Here is a 6,650-nt window from a genome sequence, read left to right on the forward strand (position 1 = left end):
ATCTTTTTACACCATATGCAATGGATAAAACAAACTCCTTTGCCTTAACAAAGCTTTTCGCCCCGAGTCTGCTAACAGACTTGAAGACATCGAGCAAAAACAGAGCTCACAAAAATGCCAGCTGAGAAAGATGCTTGCTGCATACAGTTTGAACTGCACCCATTAAACCACGAGCACACATCTGCTATGGGCACTTTCTTCTCAGCCCTGGGTACCATCCTAAGCTTTCAGTTTCACACAGTCAGGATCCAAAGAGAACAGCAAGAGGGAAGGCTCACACATGGAAGCCTAATTCTTCTCCATATGTATCCAAAACCACCAATCTTGGACCCAAGGGTCGTTATAAAAACGGGAGTTCAGTTGAGTTTGGGGTTCTTTGGGGGAACTCGCTTCCTGGAGAACCCAGTGTGTATGTGGTATAGACATAAGGTCATTTTTTACTTGTTACATTAAAAACCATTTTCCTGGGGACCTTGCTTAGCATTTCCCTGAGCAGCCTGAAATCTGCTCTCTTCCTGCTCCGAGCTGAGGCTTTGCTGGCGCCCTTTTCCTCTTGTCAGAGGTTTCAGCCTCCATTGATTTGTGGTGGCTGTGGCCAAGAGGGTCCCCAGTCCCCGCTTGGCCCAGGGCACGTGGGGCTCAGAGGCGGCCTGGCTCTAGGGGGCTGAGCTGCAGAGTCCTGCGCTGTGGGGGCTCCTCCCTTGCTGGGAGGAGGCTTCCTGGGGAGGAAGCAAGCTCTGGCATGAGCCCTGAGGCCTGGTGTGCATTGGCCTGCTGCCGACGGGAGGGAAAGAAAGAGGAAGAGTTCGTCGGGGCTCAAGGTGAAAATGACGTTCTGCTGCTTCTGGTTCTTCTCAGAGCTTTGGACAGGAGGCATCTCTGTCCCTTACCCACACAAGCCCTTGGAATGCACACAGGGAGCCGTGTGTCACTTGAGGAGACACACCAAGAAGCCTCTGTCACTTTCAAAGGGCAGCTGTTGTTTCACTGTTGCATTTCTTGGCTCGGTCAAGCCCCTCCTCCCCGCACTACTACAGCCTGTGCTTGAAGGCACAAAAGGACCATCCTGGAGGAAAGGCATGGAAAGCTTGGCAAAGGCTGAAGGGAGCCCTCTGATTTCCTTGTTTCCCAAGAGGTTTCTTTAGCTGAAGTTGCTGACAAGGACCAGACTTGACACGCCGCAATGGATTTGTTTTGTTTTATTTCTCGGGTCCTCAGTCCTGTGTGGGATTCGGTAAGTGGGTGCTGCAGGGGCTCCGGCAAAGGCGTCAAAAACGCCTGCCCTGCACCCAAGGGTGGCGGGATCTCCTCCAGCTGCAGCCTTTCCGCGGGGTGCTTGGCCAAGCACCAGCGGATCAGATGCTGGCACTCTGGGGAGAGAAGGCAGACAGCGGCGGTCAGCGGCAGAAGGCTCCTGCCCAGCTGCCCCGGCCCTTGCGGGGCCCGGGCGCGCGCTTCGCGTGTGCTTCGGGGCTGCGCCCGGCCCCCGGCGACTCTGCCCCGCGGGAAGAGCGCGGCGCGGCGGGACACGGCCGCCTTCGCCCGCGCAGGCCACACCGACCCCCGTGGGCACGGGCCGCCTCCTGCGGCCGGCCTCGGGCAGATCGACGCCGCGCGGAGGCGTGATGAGGCAGCGCCGGGCGCGCGCCGCCGGCTGCCAGAGCCGCCTTCTCGGGGCGGAGACCAACCTGGAGAGACCTGCTGCCAGAAGAAGAGCTGCCCCAGCACGATGGCATGGTCGTCCCTCGAATGGGAGGCTCCCGCACACCATGGCGTGAGAGCAGCACGCCCAGGGACCAGGCGGTGGCCGCATGGCGTGGTAGCAACCAAGCCAGATCCACTCGGGCGGGCTGTAGGGCGTGCATTCCTGGGGGACACGGGCGGCGCTGTCCAGGTGCTGGCTGCTGCCTTGCAGAGCCCAGCGCCAGGCTCCTGGCTGAGGCGGGGGGCTGCACCCGTGGCCACAGCTTCCCCGAGGCCACCCCCAGCGTCCCCAGCCATCTGGCGAAGCCAAGGAACCATTCTGCGCGGCAGAGAAGCCCAGCGAAGCGGCCCGAGCCCCTGCGGGCCTGCCCAGCGGGAGGCCGGAGCGGCTGCCGCCCCCCTCTGTGGGCAGGGCCGGCAGCCGGCTCCGGGCACGGGCGTCTGGCCCGGCCAGGGGCAGCCGGCTGAAGGCCGCAGCCCGCAGCCCGGGAGGGAGTGGGGGCCCTGCAGTGCCTGGCACTGGGAGCAGGGCCCGGGCCGTGGGCTCACCAGCAAACCGCGTGTAGGCCCGCTCCTGGAGGAAGGTGCCGCAAATCGAAGTCGATGAGCTTCAGGTCGCCCGCTCTCCGGGTCCACGAGGAGGTTCTCCCGGCTTGATGTCCCGGTGCAGGGCGCCGCAGGCGTGCAGTGCCGCCACAGCCTCCAGCACCTGGGACGAAAAGCCAGCGCGCCGCCCGCCGCCTCGCTCAGCAACCCATGCTCCTGCAGGAACTGCAGGAGATCCTGCCATGCCTCCGGCCGCTCCATCACCAGCACGAAGCTGTCAGGCAGCTCGAACCAGTCGAGGAGCTGGATGATGTTGTAGCAGCCAGAGCGCACCTTCTCCATCAGCCACGATCTCCATGGGCACGCGGGTGCCGTCGGGCTGTGAGGAGGAGAAAATCAGTGCCTCCGGCAAACCTGATGCTGCTGCCCTGGGGCTGCTGCTGCTGCACCCTGCCTGGGATGCCCCGGGCCCCTGCGCCCAGCCTCCCTGGTGCTTGGGCTTCCTCCCGCCCGGGGATGCTTGGGCGGTGCCCCTGCCCGCCCCGCCGCCCCGCCGCTGTTTGTACGGCCGGGCCGCGATGCTGCTGCGGCTCGCGACGCTGAGGCCACGCCCGCTGCCCCCGCCATCCCCCCGCCTGCCGCTGCCAGTCGGCGCCCGGGATCCTCCCTGCCCGCCCCGCCCGCTCTGTCCCGCCCGGCCCGCTCACTCACCAGCTTCGACCCACTGCAGGATGCTCTCCGGCCACGCGCGTTTGATGGCCACCTGCAAGCCATGGAGAGAGGAGGGCTGAGCTCCGGCCCTGCCCCTCCCCACCGCTGCCCCCGTCCCACTCCCGGCCGTCGCGGCCACTCACCGGGCTCCCGTCGGACAGGCGGATGCCGAAAACGGTGCCGAAGCCACCGCTGCCCAGCTGCGGGCCCAGCTGGTACAGCTCCTGCAGCTCCCTCTTTTGCCCTGCAAAAGGCGAGCGAGCCATCAGCCCCGCGCCCAGGAACCCCCCAGTGCCCGCCAGTGCAGCGGGCCGGGCCCTTGAGCAGCGCGCTCTCACCTGCTCCCTGCTCGCCGGGCAGCGCCACTGCCCCGCAGCCGACGGGCTGGCGAGCGGCAGAGCGGGCCCGGCAGCAGCGCGCCAGGCGGCTGCAGGAGCCCAGCGGCAGCGCCGCACGCAGCGGCACCGTCGCTGTCCCCGGCCTCGTGGGCTGGACTCTGCTCTTGGCGACGGCCGGGGCTGCAGCCCGAGGCTTCTAAGCCCAGGGGGGGGTGCCAGGAGCAGCTGCAAACCAAGCAGGGCTTTCTGAAGCCCGTGCCATCAGAGGCACTGGAAAGAGCCAGCGGCTGGAGGCTGCTCCCAGGGGCCCTGGCCTGGCCTGGCAGCGCCCCTAAGAGCCCCGGGGGAGCCTCAGACAGCTCCTCAGGAGATCTCACCTGCTACTGGAGAGCCCTTCGTGGCAATCGAGGGGCTGCCTTGGCACAGCTTCCTGGGGATGGAGGAGCCTCCTTGGTGTCTCCAGGCTCGTCTCCCACCACCAGGCTCGGGCTGTCGCCAGCTGGCACAGCGGCACGGCGTCCTGGCAGCTGTGGGATGCCCGCTGCTGGCTCCAGGACGCTTGCTGCTCGGCCAGCTTCTCCCGAGAAGGCTCCCCTGGATCGGGCTGGGCTCCCGTTTGGACTTCTGGGCTTTCCCCGCCCGTCAGGGGTCAGGGGTGCGCCAGCGGTGTTGAAGTCCGTGAGTCCAAGGGAGCTGGGAGACCTGTCCACGGGCTCTGCACCTTCTGCAGGCTGACAGGTCTCACTGAGCCTCTGCGGATGGAGGCTGTCAGGAGATAGCAGAGGCTCCTGGCAGGATGCAGGGTCTCTGACAGCCTGAGGCTCCTGCATGGATGGCTCTCCCCTGCTGTGCCATCCTTGCAGGCCTTGGGGGCTCTCCCAGCGATGGAGAATCTTGCTGGGAGCAGCCTCTGGAGGATGGAGGCTTTGGGAGGAGCTGGACGGGCCACAGCAGGGCAGGCGGCCTCGGCCACCAGCTCCTCCAGCTGTTTCCACAGCGCCTGCCACATCCCGAGTAGAAGGGGCGCCGCGTGTCCCCTTGGCATCCCAGAGCTGGCGCATCAGCTGCTGCAGCTCGAGGGCCACTGCCGCGCGGGCGCCGCGAGCTGCAGGGCCTGCCCAGGGGCCTGGCGGGGGCACGTGGTGGCGGCGGCAGCGCCAGGCCTGGGGACCTGGGAGCCACAGGGGCTCCCAGAGAAAGCTGCTGCCAGGGAGAACGGAGCCCAGCCTGTGGCAAGGCAGCGTTCCCTGGAGCCAGGGGCGCCCTGGAAGAGCCGCTTGGTGCCAGCAGCGCCACCCCGGCTCCCGGATGTTTGCTCCCGCCGGGCCACCCTACTACTGTGTGCCTTTTGAGAAGATAGAGCCTCCAGAGAACAAAGGGAGTTGGAAGTTCCCAAGCGCCTCTGGGGAGCCTCCTGAAGTGGCTGTGGGAGGGCAGGAAGAGTTTTTGTTAGCAGCCTCGTTGACTTCTGCTGCGCCTCTGCTCTAAATAAATCGGGGATTTGCCAAGTGAGCACTCATTGGCGCCCCACTGCTCTAGCTTGGACCGGGATTTGGTGTCTTTCTTCCCAGCCGGCACGCTTGGGTTTGATGGGAAGGAATGCTGTGCCCCAAACAGGGGTGCTCTGGTTTCGCCGAGCAGGGCTTGCCCCTCTTCAAGGACTTTGCAGTGTCCTTGGTGCACCAGCGCAATGCTTTCCACTGGCAAGGGAGGGATGATGCGCCGAAGACAGAGGCAAATCTAATGCACCTTAAACACCTTGTCGCGGTTCTGTCCTTGTCTGGGAGGGGACCATCCGTATCCTGGAGGGGAAAAATGTTATTTCAATGTTATTTCTACAATGGGGTTTCTTTTCCATTACCGTATTTAAAAACCACTCTTTTATCGTGCCTGCATTTCTGGGTCAGCTTTATCTCCCCTCGCTGACAGCACACCAAACTTCTTTCTGCAGTGGCTAGAAGCATCTGTGTATCTCTTTCCTCGTGACCTGGATGCCACAGGGCACACAGCTTCCTTTTCCATCCTCTTCCCAGAGGAGATGCCTCGTCCGGGCGACAGCCTTGTGCCCGCCTGCTTGGCTTCCGACATTTGGGCATCACCTGCTCAGTGCCCCGGAGGTGATGTTTCCAAGTCACCAGCACTGATGGAGCCCAGTAGCTTCAAAAACCATTTTCCTGGGGACCTGCTTTAAGCAGTTCCCGAGCAGCCTGAAATCTGCCTCTCTCTCTTCCCTGCTCCGAGCTGAGGCTTTGCTGGCGCCCTTTTCCTCTGTCAGAGGGTTTCAGCCTCCATTGATTTGTGGTGGCTGTGGCCAAAGTCCCCAGTCCCGGCTTGGCCCATTGCGTGGGGCTCAGGCGGCAGCCTGGCTCTGGGGGCTGGCTGCAGAGTCCTGCGCTGGAGCTCCTCCCTTTATGGGAGGAGAGCCCTGAGGAGGAAGCAAGCTCTGGCATGAAGCCCTGAGCCTGGTGTGCGTGGCCTGCTGCAGCCGGGAGGGACAGAAAGAGGAAGGGGATTGGGTGGGCTCAAGGTGTGAAATGACGTTCTGCTGCTTCTGGTTCTTCTGGGGGAGCTTTGGAGAGGAACATCTCTGTCCCTTACACAAACCTTGGAATGCACACGAGGAGCAGTGTGTGTCGCGGGGAGACACACCAGAAGCACCTGTCACTTTCAAAGGGCAGCTGTTGTGTCACTGTTGCATTTCTCGGCTGGGTCATGCCCTCTCCCCACACTACTACAGCCTGTGAAGACACAAAAGGACCATCCTGGAAAGGCATGGCACAGGCTGGGAGCCCTCTGATTTCCTTGTTTCCCCAAGAGGTTTCTAACAGCTGAAGTTGCTGACAAGGACCAGACTTGACAGCCTGTGGTTTGTTTTGTTTTATTTCTCGGTCTCAGTACGCCTGGGATTTGCAGGCTGCAGGGGGCTCCGGCAAGGCGTCAAAAACTGCTGCCCTGCACCCAAGGGTGGCGGGATCTCCTCAGCGCAGCCTTTCATGAGGTGCTTGGCCAAGCACCAGCCGGATCAGATGCCACTCTGGGGAGAGGCGAACAGCGGTGGCGCGAGGCTCCTGCCCAGCTGCCCCGGCACCCGGGGCCGGGCGGCGCTAGATATTGCTGAGAATGCGTGAAGCCCCGGCGACTCTGCCAGCGGGAAGAAGGCGGCCTTGGCGGGACACGGCCCCGCCTCCCCTTAGGCCAGCGGGCCACGCCGACCCCGTGGGCACGGGCCGCCTCTGCGGCCCGGCCTCGAGAACCGACACGCGGGCGGCATGAGAACCTTTTGCCGGCGACGCGGCGCCGGCCGCCAGAGCCGCCTTCTCGGGCGGAGACCAACCTGGAGAACCTGCTGCC

The 6,650-nt window shown here is 63.8% G+C and overlaps 1 pseudogene; it reads right to left on the reverse strand.

The window, feature by feature from the left end:
- Window positions 1-639: 639 nt before the first annotated feature.
- On the reverse strand, window positions 640-4,308 carry LOC115916989 (annotated as a pseudogene).
- Window positions 4,309-6,650: the final 2,342 nt, after the last annotated feature.

This window comes from Camarhynchus parvulus, unplaced genomic scaffold (assembly GCF_901933205.1).
Source record: "Camarhynchus parvulus unplaced genomic scaffold, STF_HiC, whole genome shotgun sequence".
Lineage (NCBI taxonomy): Eukaryota > Metazoa > Chordata > Aves > Passeriformes > Thraupidae > Camarhynchus > Camarhynchus parvulus.